General features: G+C 39.5%; 1 protein-coding gene across 2 annotated transcripts in view; it reads right to left on the bottom strand.

The window, feature by feature from the left end:
• LOC115237956 (semaphorin-5A) overlaps positions 1–17,628 on the bottom strand; it is an 88,614-nt gene that overhangs the window by 63,175 nt on the left and 7,811 nt on the right. Inside the window, exon 1 of one of the 2 annotated variants that reach the window (XM_029811365.1) lies at positions 10,211–10,260. The exons of the other annotated variant lie outside the window; for it this stretch is intronic. The gene's annotated coding sequence lies outside the window, so the exon portion shown is untranslated. Of the gene's footprint in view, positions 1–10,210; positions 10,261–17,628 lie in introns of those variants that run through there. 2 annotated transcript variants of the gene reach the window in all.

Below are 17,628 nucleotides of genomic sequence, written 5' to 3'. Positions count from 1 at the left end.
ATAAAAGGCAATCCAACTGACAATCAGATTAATCGACGAAGCGGAAAATTTAACATCGATAAAATCCAACGTCGTGCAAAGTTCCTATATTAGAGAGAGAAAAAAAGAACGGACGCAATTTTGTACCGTGTCAAGCGAAAAAGAGCTGTAGAGATCGAGTGGTGACAAAGACGAAAAAATCAGCGATCGTTCACAAGAGTTGACAGCCGATCTCGCGACAATATTAAGTGCGATCGTGTTAATGACGTTATCCGTGTGCCCTTTCACGCACGAGTATCATTTTTTTTATGACACCATTTTCCCGAGTGTGTCCGCAAATTAATGGTCGAACTCTTTCGAAAGATGCTCGAACGAATTCTTCCACGTGACAGCCGCGACATAATAATTACACCGCTAAACCTCGATAGGATCTGTCGTTAGAGATGTCGCAATTTTCGCTCCTGCAGACAATTTGGCGGTCGCGTCGTATTAACGTTACCAATACCATCTCGCGAATCACTCATGTGCTTGCTTGATCACGAAATTACGAACTTCCGCCGCCTGCATTAATTTACGAGTAGCCTGACGTTATATGTGGAACAACGTCCCAGAAACTTCAATTTTATTCTAATTAAAAAGTTTCTTAATTAAAATTCTCCTTCAATTCGAAATATCGGGGGCGTAAAAAATTTTTGATTCCGGATATGATATTTTTCTCTCGAAAAGAAGTTACATTTTTTTTTAAATCGAGTTTTTTTTTTTTTTAACACGCACACGCCACTGCAATATAAGACGCAGTAAGTAAGGCGACGGCGGTCGATCGCGCGGCGATTATGTGGGTGTCCGGTGTCGCGCGTCACGTGGTGTAGGCATCGGGGCACGAAACGCTTTATCGTAATACATACGAGAGATGTTTTCGCAACGCGAGTGACAAACGGCGAGAGAGGATAAAGCGAGGAGCTCTCGCGAAAGACAGTGGGTGGCACTGTCCGCAGCTCCAAACACGAGTCGGTTTTCACAATGGCGAGAGAACTGCTGTGGAAAGTCGCGCGTGCAACACGTCTTCCGATGGAGGCTGCTACCTCTCAGAAGCAGGCTCCATCGGCGAAAGATACCGGCGACGTTTACGCGAGAGGGATGGAGAAAGAAAGACAGACAGACAGACAAACAGACAAAGAAAGAGAGAGAGAGGGAGGAGAGTATATGCGGGATCCGAGAAAGGATGAGCGAGTGGAGGGGCTACTTTACACGCGAGACACACGCGAACGTTCGCCCACGCATTCGCGTGAACGAAGAAATAAATACGGCGCCGATGGGTCACGCGAATCGTTGCGACGGTCATGCAGAAACTTCTCTGCCGTTTTTCCCGAACATAAAACATCTGCATTTATCCTTATTATCCTTGAATTCTCCATCGATATATAAATAATAACGAGTCTCCGAAAATAAAATTTTTTTAAGTATTAATTAATTTTTTTTTAAATGAAAGAGATATGTATATGTCTTGTAAATTTATTTTTTATTTGGAAATATAATTCCGTATCTGCGAGAAATGATTTATAAAACAATTTCTACAATAAATTAAGAATTCCAAGTGATTGTAATAGCACGTAATAAGTCCGAGAGACATGTAATACTGTCGCTTTCACTCGCCGCGAAATTAATGTGTCAAAACACGCGCGTTAATGTCAAAACTGCGCAAATCGAAGATTCATCGGCTATGCACGCGCGGCGGGACGATTTAACGTACGTACGCTATTCGTTACCAATACCAATCCAACGAGTACCGACGAACCGAGGATAGTTACTTGGAGGGAATAAATCGACGCCGTAACTCGCGACATAATAAATTATCGCAAAGGAGGGAAGAGATCTTCGAGCGGTTGATTTAATTCGCGTCGAGTGGATTGAGAGTCGTTCATTTTCAAGACGGATAGAAAAGACGCTTGCGGCGGGAAGCGGGAAGAACAATGGCTAGAGGGCTATTAATATGGACCGATAGCCTCCTTGCCAACGACCGGAAGTGCCGAGGATGCAACACGGACGGAGAATATCCCGTCACACGTGACTAGAAAGAAATCTGTATAGCGAAACTCTAACAAGATGACACCACGCGATCGATACTGTTAGACGAAACGCTATTCTTTGAACGCTATTCTCGTAAGACCGAAGATCCCGGTCCTCGCTCTGATCCCAGATAAAGTTGCCGTAGATATAATTAGAATCGAACGAGATAGCACGAGATCGATCGATTCTTCAATTCTTTAAGACTAGTTTAATTAATTTAAAAAGATCAAATTTATAAATTATACATTAATCAAACTTTTAATACTTTTTGCTTTTTTATTTGAATTAAATAAAATTTCAGAAAATAATGCAACAGATTTTATTGTGAACATAACGTAAGAGTTTGCTATAAAAATTTCTTTCAACGATATTTACCGAAGAGATTAACACAGTGTTATACTGTCACGGTCGCACGATCGTTACATTTAATATCCTAAGTAAAATGGGGGTTCTAAGACGAGACTACAGCAGTTTCCATAGTTAGGCGTGAACACGCACGCGAGCGTAAACGATCCGCCGTGACCGATACTTGGGCACGATCGGAGCCGAGCTTCGGAGAGAGAAGGGAACAAGACGACAAAACGATCCGTACGGTATCAAAGGGCCGTGCGCGCATGCTTATTACGTAATTGAATGAACGTCGAGATAAGGACGAAAATTATCCGTCGTCTTTTCTCGCGTCGCGAGAGAAACCCGAGACCCGTGAGCGCCATCCCTTTATCGGAATTATTTTATGTGTGCACGATACAACCGCAGATTGATTTCCTAGTCCGCGTGATAAAAAAACGTATAATATAACCGTGAAATGTGAGCCGAGACTACCAGATCGAAAAATTCGTACGATAAGTAGCATTTTTTAAATCTCTTTTTTTTAATAAAAATATTTTTATTTTATCCCAGAAAAATATCTATAGGTTTTATATGCAAAATTAATTACTTCGTACGATAAAAATTCCATACAGCAAAAGGCTAAGCAAAATAATGAGTTGCGCTACACATTGCGCATTACGGCCACCGTCAGCGCGTTAACCGCCGAACAAAGGGCCGACTATAAACCGGGCACGGTTATAAACCAGGCCTGCCAAGCAGAACGCGCCAAATTCGCGACCGCGTCTGAAATAACACACAGGATGAAAGAAGGATGAAAATGCACACGGCAGCAAGAAGCACGACGAATTTGGATCGACTAAATCTAATTCAAAGCTTCCGTTTCATTCTTTTCTCTTTAATTTTTGTTCTAATTTTCATAGAGAAGACGTTTCAAACTGACGTCTCATTTCTCTGACAAAAATATAAGACTAACACGAGAATTGAGCTCGATTCGAAATTAAAGTAACAACCAAGTTCGTTTGGATATATTGTCTTCTCTTTCTATCTGAATATCTAATTATGTCTTTCTTAATGTCTGTCCGTCTAGAAATTTGATGGAGTGATAAATAGAAGATAAATTTAAAATAGACCCGATTTCGAAATTTCGACATCGGCTTTTCAAAGTTATCGGATGATGAATAGAAACGACGCGCTATATATCAGTTCACCGAGTAATTTCTCATTAATCAGTAGCCGGATGACAAGCTGGACACGAATTTACCACGAGCGAGCGAGAAGTTGATGCGTTCTCATCGCAGCTTTCAGAAACGCATAGATGTAATGATACACGCTCGTAGGTTGCCAAGAGCGCATGATTAATCTCGCGGTATCGTCATTTTCGATCTTCGCGCGTGTGATACGATGCACGTGTACACGCATAATTAGGCAAACCGATAATTGGCAACAAGGCCAGGGAGGGCAAGCGACCTTGATCGCGCGAAGGAAGGGATTTCGCGCTGTTTTATTCGCAGACCGAATTGTTAACCCTACCCCGTGGGCATAATATTTTGACTGGGCCCGTAGGCGTGTATAAGAGTGTGTCAGGCTGTAATCACGCGCTCGATTAATTCCAACGTCGACGCGAGAGGCGATGGGGCCCCGACGCGAGTGTGCCAAGAATACGTGAGCCGACTGTATGCATAACGTGACTATCACAAACGATTAGGGTAAATAAGACTTTTCTCCTCAGGAATAAATAAACTTGATAATGTATTCGGAATTTTTAAATAATTCAATCGATTATTCTGCGCGATAAATAAAGGGTCTCATTTTTTTGTAACCGTCTGCATTTTTATGAAAATGATTTTAGCACAAATAAGTTTCGTAGAATAAAAAATAGTTATAATAAAGAAGAGAGAAAAAAAGAGATGCGAATCATTGTTTCTATTTACATTATTCTGGATAGAGATTTTATACAATATATCTCAATCTCGATAAATTAACTTTCGATGAGAGAGATACATAGTCGTACAAGAGTAAAAGATGGATGTTGTATCGATTGAAATTCTAAAGATGTAAATTGTATATCCTTAGGAGAGAATCGCACTCTCGAAGCGTGTTCACTGTGTTTTCATCAGACCACTTTTGCGAAGGACAGAATTTATTCTTGGTGTACCGGCACAAAAGTATCTATAAATATCAGGGGAGGAGAGCGCCGTGTTGGCATATCCCGGAGCTCGTTTTTTTTCTTCTTCTTTTATTCGCGTCTTTCTGCACGGAGACCCTCATTCTACGGATCCCGAAAACGTATTTATTCTTTGGCTCTACGAGAGAAACGAGACGTCAGACATCGTATCGGTTTTCTCGAGTCATGTTTTAAAGACGACTCAAAGAGATTCTGCTCGTTCAGTTAAGAGGCTCAGATAAAATCGTTTCTTTCATTTCCGATGAAAAAATAACATCTAAAAATAATACCATGCTAAAATTTAGCAAAATATCCTTAACTTTCTTTTTTGTTTTTCGACGAGACAAGAATACCAAAATCTTTTCGCAAGATACTTGAAATAATAAATCTAAATATAAAATAGAAGCACCTGCAATTGTAAAATAATAATAAAGATCGCTGTAAATAATTAATGCATATATTATGAAAGTGCATGACGTCCTCCCGATTTTTATCATCTACGTGATTGTCAAAATAATATACAAGAATTGTCATTTCGTTTTTCACTGTTATAACAATGTTTCTGTTTTATATTACAAATATTCCAAATACTCATACAATAGCAAAGTTAAAAAATATCAAAGAAAAGATGCAAATATTGTCGGTACGATATTATCGAGGCATCGTAAGCATTTCCGGTGTGACACCTGCTTTCTCAGCATTAAAACGATCCACGTAGCTTTTATAACCGCCCGCGACGTCGCCAAGTTGACTAATGCCGTAGTAAAAATGCATTCGTGCGACACAAAAGTCCGTAGGGCCCTTTAAAGGCGGCGCTATACTTTACGATTTCCGCGTCTCCGACAATATGTCGCGCTTTAAAACGCTTTATATCGTCATTTCGCATCCACGTTATCGATTCACCGCGGATAGAGATCCGCACGAACGCATCGGCGAGATAAATCTATCCATTCAGTTGTCCGGCCAAAGTAACTCCGACTTACACTTCCCCCGCCTCGCGGATTCGACATAGAGTCGTTGCGGTCTTCGAACGTTCTCGCGGTTGCGGCCCGCGGGATGAAATCCGCGGATAGATATACGCGTCACGCGTAGAGAACGGCATATAAGGTTCTGCGTGTAACGTCGTAAATCTCTACGGATTGTCCGGCTTTTCTTATATTTTAAGTTATCTCCACCGCGCGAGAGACGTCCACTTTTAAATCTCTCTCTCTATCTCTCTCTCTCTCTCTCTTTCCCCTATATAAGTCTCTCCGCCGCTATCTTTCCGGCCGGTTCCACCCGCGGATAAGCCGACAGATAATCGATCTTCGCCGCTGCGCGGCTGATTAAGCCTCGCTGGGAACGTACCGTGCGTTATATCGAACACGCTTGACGACTCCACGTAATTGATTCACGATCGCGGTCATACAATATTAACCGCGTGTGGCGTATGTTATAGAGAAAGCATAAACCAATCGCGCTTCCTTGTGAGAAGATGATGCCGGTAGTGATATATAATTCGCGATTTAAGAAACCTGCTTATCTTGTCACAATCATTTTGTTTGGTATTATAATTTATATCCTAATAGCCTATAAAAATTATATATCAATTGTAATATATATTAATTTAAATAAATATTTTTAAATCGGTCTTAAAATTTGTATTCGAAGAATGTATGCTATTAATCGTAAGGCAATTATTTCACAAGTTTCCAATTAATAGACAATTAATAATTAGCAAAAAATTTTTCTTGGATAAGTCAATTATCAATGAAATTGCATGCATAGAATAAAATTAAAATTAAAACGTGTTGTTTGATAAACTAATTTGTAATCAATTTTTTCTTCGTAAAAAATAATGATAGGGCGTTTATGTTCTTCTGTAACCTTTTTCCGCTTACTCCGAATAAATGGACCCTTTCCAGCGCTCCCTTCGTGGGGTGTGGCAGTCGCGGTTGCGAACGCTACGCGTTCGCGTTAACTTGGCCGATGCGATTTATCTTACCCACACGGCGAGAGAGTAGGCTGGAAATACGGCGAAAGCCGGCGCGGCACATCACGCCGGTGTGCGTGCCGTGGCCGGCGTGCACGTGCACGCGTTAGAGCGTGTGCGGCAAGTTTTATGGGAGCGGGTCGCCAAACATGGTAACATGCTCGCGACTCACCTCTCACAATCAGAGGCCTCCCTTCGTATCTGAGAGAAACGCGCGCGTGTCTATATGGCCGCGAATCAGCGGATGATCATAAAGTTTCCGCGGTTGCTAAAATGCTTCCTATTTACACGATAATCACCGGTATAGTTTCCCAATCCCTCCTCCTAAACAATACAAATTCATTATTAAGTAATAAGTTCACGGATTATTTATATTGGATAAGATGCATTTAATATCTGATTATCAAAAAATTATTAACGCCGAATTTTCTAATGCACTATTTGCAGCTGCATTTTCTAATTCATACGAATATAAGAAATATTTCTATTTATTTAGGGATGTGATATTAAAGTTAGATAAGTTTTTAAACTCTTCGCAAGAGATACGTGAGAAAAGTTTCGCGGAAAAGTCTCAGGTAGCAGAGAGAAAATGCAGAGAGAGTATTTGTAATTTGTCCCAAGTAAACAACCGAAGAAGGGCTCATCTCCAAACTTCCGGCCGCTACATTAGCGTGGAAAAACTTTCTTCGAAAGAAACTGGCGAGAAAATGGTGATATATAGTAGCGACTTATGGATGATCCCCCTCGGAATGAAGATGAGAATTACAGTCGGAGAGTAGGATAAAGGAGAGAATAGGATAAGAAATTCGCTTCCGATGAAAACGAATCGGTAGGGGACGGACGGGGGATGAGGGAAGCAATAGGAAGCTCACGTGTTCGCGCCACGCATTTCGCGCGTTTAATTACTATTATTAATTTGCGTGCGGCTTAGGAATAAAGCGCGTGTAATCGCGGATGTCTAGCGACGGGCTCGCAATTTACCGCCGCGCGGCGCACCTGCGACCACAGACGCATCGCGGATATTAAAATAACTCCTGCCGGCGGTTTTGCAGGAGGAAATCGTAGACCTAAGATCACGGACCGTTAAAAGACGCGCGAATGTCCGGCAGAAGTCGAGGAATGCGGTAAAAAAGAAAAAAAGAATATCGAAACGCGCTCGAGCATTTGACAGATCGAGAAAACAGGTGGTTCGGAGTTTGCTCGTTTGTTTTCTCTGTTCCCCCTTGCCGTCGCTGATAATAGCTATCACCCGGCTTGACCTCCACCTCGGAATCTTGCGACGACGATTACGCATCGCGGGGTCGAAGTTTCGAGCTTGAATAAAATCGCGCGGAGGAGGAAGATCGATGGATCCGACGAACGGGACCGAGATTCGCACGTACTTGAAACTTTGATACAAAATGATGTCGATCCAAGATGTCTAGCAAGTTATCTTATACACAACGATCGGTATTCATATGGAAGCTCGACGCGATTTCTAGTTAAGTTTCTTTCAAGTTATAATACGTTACGAGAAATGAGAATACACGTTGCTTCTCTTAATTTACGAGCTAAGTTTCTTCGTGTCGATGTTGTATGCTGGTGGAAGTTGTAAAGTCTTTTGAAATGTTTGCGCAATCTCGTAAAGTACAGTTACATATTACGCTGGAACAGTAACTTAAATATCTCTATTTAACTTTATGTATACATTACTATAAGTATAATTATCTTTATTCCTCACGGCGCAAAGTTATTTCTGACTATAATCCGGTAATGTACTTTTCGTAAATTCAAAAATATTTATTAAAATGAAAGAGAATCGAATTTAAAGCCGTATTTATTAGTATAATGGAGTTTCACTAATTGAAAAAGAAAAGACGAGATAAGACGTTCGAGATTTCTTTCCTGTCACAGATCACACGCTAATTTAACATACATTTTGCCCACGCAAATTTTTTTACCGATCACCCCATATCCGATCTGATATAGCTCTCCCTTGCGTATAAACGTCCCGTTTCGATATCGAATGACAGCGAACAAATTCTTCTACAAGAGCGCGAGGAGCAGGAAAAAAAAAGGAGAATCAGATTTCTGATTTATAGTAATAGATAATAACTCGGATGTGCGAGTCACGAGTGTAGCATAGACATCTGTTCGGATCCTATCTCTAAATTTCCGATCTCGGTGGCTGCTGTGGTAACGAGCACGCAAGTGTTACACACGCAGATAAAATGGACCGAAAAATTTCACGAGCAAATGTTATATTTTCGTTGTCTCAGAAACGATAAACGAATAGAATTGAAATATACATTAATAAAAAAAAGAATTTCCTTTAAATTAGAAACAATTAAAAATTGATATCTTTACACGATGTGAAACACGATACTATCTTTAAATAAATTTTATTTCGATAAAAATTTAATCATAGGCTTAATCTTTTTTTCAAATATTTAATAAAAAAAAAAACTGACGAGAGATGCATCTCTTTTCTCGACCGCTTAATCTATCGCAGTCCTCTCGTCGGCGAGGCGCGGTGATTCATTCTCATGCAAGCAATCATATGGAGGGGGATCATAGATGAGCGGTGTATGTCTGCCGCCGCTTCGTCGTAAATAAATCACGATCTCTCCGTTAACGTCACGGATCTCGACATATGGCCGAGATTGTTTGCGTTAATTAATAACATCGTGCGTTGTATATGTCCGCGAAATTGCACACGCTCTCTCGCCTCGTCATTTTTTCCCAATCTGTTATCGCTGATGAAACTCGATTTGTTCGACTTGCATGAAAAAGCGATTACTCATCGCCGGAATATCTCAAAAGTTGTATGAAGTCCTTTTCGCATTTGAATACTTTTTCCATTCCCGTCAGATTATATATAACGCGCACACAAACATCAATTTATTATTTTAAAAAATATATATTATTCCAAGCTACTACGAGAGAGCAACATGACGATGAAAATAAAACTATTATTTGTCGCCGATTATTGAGACTATTACTTCTCGATGCTTGAAGATCAAGTTCTATTCCACGAAATAATCAACAAATGTCTAACATGCAATCAATTAGCGCTAGGTGTGTAATGATATGCTTGTTTGAGATGGAACCAGATTATCCAAACACCGGATATGCCGCATCATCCAAACACAGCTTATTTTACCATCGTTTATTGCGCGAAGTGCATACAGAGTGCTTTACGATAAACACGAAACGGGCACTTAACAGCTAAGCTTTACGCGGGCGCTATAATGGTATAGGAGAAACATTTTAGTGTTGAAAACTCACACGAGAGTTGATAGATTTAAACACAATACACGATTTCCCGAGGGTACCAAAAATAGCGAAAGAGACAATAATGATGATGAACTTTCTGACAGCAAATGTCAAACAATTTAGATAGAAAATTAATCCTCGAAAGATAACGCCGTTAATGAATGCCATTCAACGCAACAGTTGATAAATAAATATAGTGAGACGAGAGTTACAGATCTCGCATCAGCAAACACAACTTTGCATCATGATAAAATGTTCAGTGCGATTGCAAAAATTCCTTAAATTTCAAAATAAAATGTTATATTTTGGATGTCAATTTAATAATTGATTTATTACTCGAATGAATTATATCACATATTTCCCCGAGTTAAACACGATACTTTATTCGTTGCAAAGTTATTTCCGCTGGGTTCAATTCCCATAAGATTTCTCAAATAACTCACATAGCTTTCTCTCTCTTTCCAGACCGAATGTCTCTTGGATAACTATCGCGTAGACGGCGAACACTGCCAATATACTATCGATATCAGCACTCGGCGTACCCAAGAAAAAAGGAAAAGTACGGTGGCAATCATACGATATCGATAGCGTTAATCTCGTTTATTTTTATACGAGGGATGGGAGTTTACCGAGGATACATACATCCCACACCTCTGCGATACCGCTGCTACGCACGCGTGCAAATACTTCCGTTGTGTACACGCGCGACATATGTACCGCTCGCCGAACATATGTACGGCATATGCGCAAGGTCGACTTGACCGAAGGAGTGCAAAAACCAGATAACAAAAGCGGCGTCAAGCGGTCTCGCGCCTACGTCACGCATCGGCGCGGATCACCGCGGTACGAGCCCTCCTCCCCCTCTAGATTGTACAGAGTACAATCGACGAGAGCGCAAAAAGTCGATCTCTCACCGTAACCGCGATGAAGAGCGGGGAAATGATGCGTTCTCGCGTGTGAAACGTTGGCCAACGGATGGGAAACTTTACGGTGAATCACGATGATATTTCACGACGCGAGATACAAATCATAAAGGCGTGGAAAATTGTGAACGCATATTTCTAACAGTATAACGAATCGATCGATGCGCAAAATACACCGAATCCATGTATATATGCCAAAGATCAGACGCGTACATATCCTATAATCTTTTCTTTACGACTCGTCGCTCGTATAATATCGGACGATTTCTTTAAGATACTTTAAAAAAACAATCAATCGTACTACACCGATATTATAATCGTCGTGTGAATAACTAAAAATATGAAATAAGTTTGTGTGAGTGATTAAATTGAGATATAACGCACGTGTGCGCGATAAGAAATTCGATGGTATAATTTGGACATGTAAATAAACGATTATCTTACACTTTAATCGATTATCTCTCGTTTTAATCGGTCATGTGCGACACTTCAACAACTGAAAATTGTCAAAAGTATCGGTATATTTTGTTTTAGTTTTTATCCGCGTATCGGCGTATCGAGTTCGCGGAAACCGAGGGTGCTCGTTTGAGCGTACCTTTCCAGGAATCAGAGACTCCGCGAGGATTACGAGTTCTCAGAAAGTCCGGGACCAAGACGCGAGATCATCCTTCGCGAGTCGCGACAAGTTTCAAGAGTCGATTTTCGAATCTCCCAAGCTTCCAAGATTTTTTTATCAGACGAGAATAAAACAATTATTGATCAGCGATCAATATCCCTGCGTGAATTAATTAATATATATTAATACGTGCTAAGGACCCTTGCTTACTTTACTTTCATTACAAATAACAATTTTAATATTCATACTATTTGCCGATTAAATTTTACACAAACGAAATTTGCGCTGCAAATCGATCATTTAAGAAAGTAGAAATAATAAAACGCAATGGAAAATTAAAAATATAATATATTATTAAAATGAACTTATAAAAATACAATCTTTTCTGCCCCCTTCCTCCTGTTCCTCTGCGCACAAAGTTTTAATTCGATACGATGCTAATTATGCTTTGAATTAATAATGTAGTAATAACAGCAAATAGACGAAGAGAAAAAAAAATTACATGATTAATGACGACATATGTCATACTTTTAGAGAGTTAAAACGAATAATGGCTTTTCTCTTCGCGAAGAAAAAAAACAAGACACGTCGCAAACAAATGTATCTTCCGTTATTCGATACATCGCAAAATGGCAAAATAATCGTGTTACGTGATCCGCGTGAGTCGGCTGAAAATGATCGATGGATCGGTGACGAGAGGTCAGCCGATATGTAATTTCAGCGGGAACAAAATGATGTGATACAGTGCAATTACAGCGTAAGAGAATCGCCATTCACATTTCTACTTGTCGCGCTTGAATGCGTCGTCATTATTGCGTTGTCGCGATGATCACTTTTCACTTATCAATAATATTTTTTTTTTCATATCAAAATTTTTTGTACATTCTCTAACTCTGTAATGATCAGATTATCGCAGATTCTACGACGTAGACGAATTGATAAGATTACTAAATTTTTTCGAAGGTCGATTGTTTGCCCTAACTTGTGTGTAAGATATACATATAGTGATTTTAAAGATAGATTTTATTCATGCTATATGAAAAATCTATTAAATTCCTTAATAAAATTTACAGTAAACTTGCTGATTAAAACAGCTTTTCTTTGGAAGAAAATATAATGTTGCGCATTGAATGAATAATTTTCCGGCTAAAGGATTGAATAGCTTTTAAAAAAATACGCATAAAAACTTCTCAATTTCCTCTCTATGACATGCAAACACCGTGCATAATTTTGCAAGAGTCGTTACCTAATCGCTCAAGCTGACGCATAGTTTCAGCAAGAGGCGTTAAACATTTCGTTTATCCAACGTATAGGAAGGAAAAGGAACGCGTGGCAAAATGTACACGTTTCTACGCCGGTTTATATACGCTAGTATAAAGGGTATATTCATGCGACCGTTCTCCCCGTAAAGCGTAATAAGCTAACCACTGTTTCCCGTGCTGAGGCCGCGGATGACGTAGACGAGAGAGAAAGAGAGAGAAAGAAAAAAAGCGAATGTGCCAACAAATTAGGATCTCGCCTGCGTTTCCTGTCAGCGAGCTCGTGTTAGACGTAATGCCTACTGAAAAACGTTCGTAGAGATTAGCCAACATTGTATGTAACATTGAAGAGGCTTGACTGGCGAGATCAAACCGGAACCTGCTCGGGTTAACGAGCTAATGAGATAATTGCGTGGCAATGTAACCGTAACGTAATGTAAGCTCCGGGATGAAAAGCCGAGGATAAGAATAAATTCTCATTGCGATGAAACGTATATAAAATATTCAACGGATTGCGTTTCGCAAGAGAACAAATTCTTGTTTCAAATATTCGTTTATGAAATGTTGTAAACGCGTCGATAAATCAAAACGACATAAATTGATTGCTTGCTTCAACATCGATAGGTTATTATCAGGAGACGCCCTTATCGCGCAGCGTTATCTTAGGTAACCAAAAGAATATTTGTAAAAAATATGTATCCCCCTCCTTTTCTGTTTACATACATAGATAGTTGCATTAAAAGAGCACACAAGATATGGTATTTTTTCAACGCAAGCCACATTTAATATCGTTGCGAAATCACGCGCGAGCGCGAAGAGCGGCGATTAAGAAGCGCAAAGTCGATATCACGAGAATAATCGTTAAGGCTATGCTAACGATTTTGTCGCGTCCGAGAAAAGATCGCCGAGATCGCAATAAGCGCAGCTACGCCAAGGTGGCTGCCTTGCCGCGGGCGAGAAAGTATCACGGTGCATATATAGTATGCGTATACGTCGAAGCTGCATGAGCAGTGCCATGCACACACACACATACATACACGCTACAAGGATATAGGATATGAGAGCGTTACATATACATGGATACACGAACCGTTTATTTTAATCCTCGCCCCTTTAACCCCTTCGTTACAAAGCCATTAAATGTCTTCACTCGATTTATCCTTTATTTCGTCGCGAAAATAAAATGTGCTTTAACCAACTTGAGATACGTTGGCTCTGTTTCGACTTTACAATATTGAAAATTGATAGCTCTGATAAAGAGTTAAGAAACAAATAAAAATTTCACTGACATTTAACTGCGATAAAGATAAAATAATATAATGTTATATGTGATGTATGTAATGGCATCGCGCATTTAGAATTTTACGCGCGCTGATAATATCTAATAGATGTTCGCGTAGAAAATTTCACATATTCACGTCTTAACATCCTCGCACTCCCCGGATACTTTAACGATAAAGCAAATGGCGAATATGATAATCTGTAATGTGAACGTGTCTCGTGGACTTTCGCACCGTTTCGTGTCATGCATAAACACCTAATGTCACACACAATGAGCAATATATCTTCGTGCAAATCGGATGGAGAAGTCGATATAGCCAATAAGCAAAAGTTTCGTCGTGCGAACGCGAACTTAAACCTTTTAATTTATGAACTAAATAATAAAGAGGCCTAGAATGAATCCGAGTATACATATGTACCTCTTGCACTTAGATTTTCCCCTATAAAATCTTCTCTCCGTTATGCACGTTTTTCATACGCGAAAAAAACCCTAAATAAACGGAGATCCTATTAAAAGGTGTTGTACAATATCCCACTATTATTTATGTAAATAAAAAAAAAATTTCGTTTACGACTCAATTAATTTTAATGCTGCAATTATCGCATGTGCAACTTGCTTGATATCATTCGTATATTATTTTAGGCATTATTTATAAATTTAATTCTTGTATATTATTATGTAAATCTATATAAACTTCTTTTTGTAAACAATTATTTTAAATTGTAAATTACGCTACGTAATTATTTGCAGGAAATATTTATATATTTCAGAGAGAAAATAAAGCTATATTTTTATTAATTTCAAATAAATGCCTTCTAATTTATTTCGCACGATAAACTGTTTCACTCAATAATAATCTCCGAAAGAAATTTCTGTTGCCGATAATTCTGCGGGATTATTCCCATATAGCGACGCACACGTACGCAAGTGCGTCAGTATGCGTGCCGAAGAGGTAGTAGGCCAGCACCATATACGGATCCTTCGTTCGGTCCGTGATGAGAAGAGGTTGCTCTGACCATTGCTCGGGCCAAAAGAGAGAAATGCGAGGACCGGTACGGGTCGTGATGTCCCATATGCGAGCAACGGTTAGTTTGCAGAGAACAACCTTCCTTGGGAATCAATCTATGAGACTTACAAATTTTTTATTTCCCAAATTAATAGCGTGTCAAAATTCTCGGCATATTAATATCGAGTGTGTAATCCGTATTAATAATTTAAAAATGTTATATAATATATATAAGAAAAAGAATATAAGAGCGAGAAAATATAATATTCCAGATATAATAATGATTGACAGAAGCAAGCGATCAAAGGGCATATGAAACATTATCAATTTTCTCACGAATAAAAAAAATAATGACGAAAGATTAACGTTATCGATTTGGTATCGCGTCTACAATTGAATTAGGAAATCCTTACTCCACGTTACGTATTCTACTAACGTACTAGTCAAAATAATCAGACGTAATACGAAGATTAGCCGAGAGACACGACAAGTTCTAATCCCAAACGGAAGAGGCGAGGTCAAAGACCATGTCGGGGGAAGGGGAGAAAGTAGGGAAAACACAGAGGAAATGCTTTGGCGTCAGATATTTATAAGAAAAAATATTTCTTATTTCGCTCCTTGTTGCCAGCGCGTGCGTAAAACTCTCGGCCAGATGTGAACCACGTGCACGGTTTCCCCATCCCTTCCCCACGCATGCTCTTCCTTTTCTTCTTCTTCCGAGTCTCGTAGTTCGCTCGTTCGACCTTCGAAAATTTAAATCACGGCCTCCCTCGCGCGCGTGTATATATGCCCACACACGGATGCGAGGCAATGGGCGTGCTTGAGAGTATGGGTGAATTCGAAAACTGGTTTTTCTGGCCCTTCTCCATACGCTCCGCGCGAATCGAAAGAGACGAGCTAGAATCGAGACGTCATTACGAATGTTTTGTCGCAGTGATTGATAACGACGAAGTTTCTCAATAAGATAAGATTCTGCGAAAGATATTTTTAAGAAGATCCCTGCGATAATTATCACAACATTCTACAAACCAAACCACTCCCTTATCTACCTATTTGCTATACTGTATCTAAATATAGCTTTTACAATTATAGTTTAGATAAATTACATGTTTTTTGTCACGGAAATTAAAGTAAATCTAACGTAGAGAAAAATATGTTTCTTTTCATTTTCTTAAATGAAATATTACATGGATCTTAAATATATTAGACGTACGAAATTTAAAGTGACATGATTTGTGGAACCTTTGCCATCAATCGTAAGTCATGTTTCACTAACACACGTATCTCTCGAGTCTTGTACACAAGAAAGTAATATTCGTACCGCGCTAAGCCCCTACGAAATTTAAGACACCACAATTTTAAACGTTCGATGCGCGTGTGAGATGAGCTTTAAAAAGTTCCGCGTGACTAGGGGAAACGATTTACGAGCGTTCGGACGAAGGCGTGACCGAACAACGACGATTTCAGCGCGTAAATACGTCGCGGTCGTTCGCGCTCGAAAATCCGATAATAGATTCCGCTACGCGTTCGTGCGCGAACAAATCCCGATGGAAAATCGTTTCTAGTCGGCACTAGTCATGTGAACAGTGTATCCCAGAATTAAACTCCCAGAGATATGCCACGCTGCCTATTAGACGAGACAAGGATAGAGCAACTGTCCTTGAAAAAGCCGAATAAAAAATATTGTATTCCCAGACCTGCTGCAATTGAAGCCAACAATACCTACCGAGAATCATCGATCACTGCCGGTTAAAAACATACAGTATATACGGTGAGCAGCGAAATGTTTTTTCGAGAGAAAATAAAACGTCTAACGAATACATCCGAATTTGACCTGACGAGTCGTTTCATTTTGAGAAACGTTAATAGGGAACGGTTCCGAGTACAACAGTTTCGGATCTTAACGGGAACTTTTACCTATAATAGATCCGTACCTTTTACCTTTGCAGACAATCATTTATAGTTCTCGGTTTACTATTATTGTAAAATTTCAGAGAAATCTCTAGCGTCTTTTCAATCCTCACGATTCGGATATTACTTACTGAATAACTTTAACGTACAAGTGCATACATTCTTAAACATCACATGTGCTGTGAAAACATTAAGATTCGAAAACAACTCGTTTAGGCTAATATATATTTTGTCAAAGTCATTAAAGAATCCTAAATTTAATTTATTTCTTATTCTCTTTTTCTCTTATTGTACTTATTCCAAACTTTTTTGGATAAGACGCACCACTAAATACAGTTAAGAAAAAATTAAAAATATTATTCATATCTTTTATTTAAAAAATTAAATTTCTTACTCGAGTAATATATTCTATTCGCGTCCCTCGAGAAAAACGGAAAAGAAAGAACTCGTGTATCACGAGAATTGACGAGACATCGTTAGAATTCTCGTGTTGCAACGAAATTGATACGTCGGCGAAAACGAAAACAAACGTCACGAAGAAGAGAGCGATGGCAAAATTACAGTGATTAACCGGATTATTTTTTGGCTAGAGTGCCACGAGACGATCTTTTTTTCTTTTTTTTTTTTTTTATCCATTTGACGAGTTTCTCGTTGGACGCACCTGTTTAGCCTACACAATATTTTCGAAGGGCGCGACAGCACTTTACGATTTCTCCCTCATCGGGAACCACGCGGCGAAGGTGGCTTAAGCGCGGCTTTTTTAAATTTTCGATCTGCATCCGAGACAGCCACCTCGACAATGGTTGACCGCGGGGGTTCCGGAACAGCGAGGATCCCGCGCCGTTCGAGCCTTGGTTCGGGACA

Source organism: Formica exsecta, unplaced genomic scaffold, assembly GCF_003651465.1.
Source record: "Formica exsecta isolate Colony F162 unplaced genomic scaffold, ASM365146v1 scaffold314, whole genome shotgun sequence".
Classification (NCBI taxonomy): Eukaryota; Metazoa; Arthropoda; class Insecta; order Hymenoptera; family Formicidae; genus Formica; species Formica exsecta.
The sequence above is the reverse complement of the archived record's forward strand: the minus strand, read 5'-3'. Positions and strand labels throughout refer to the sequence as shown.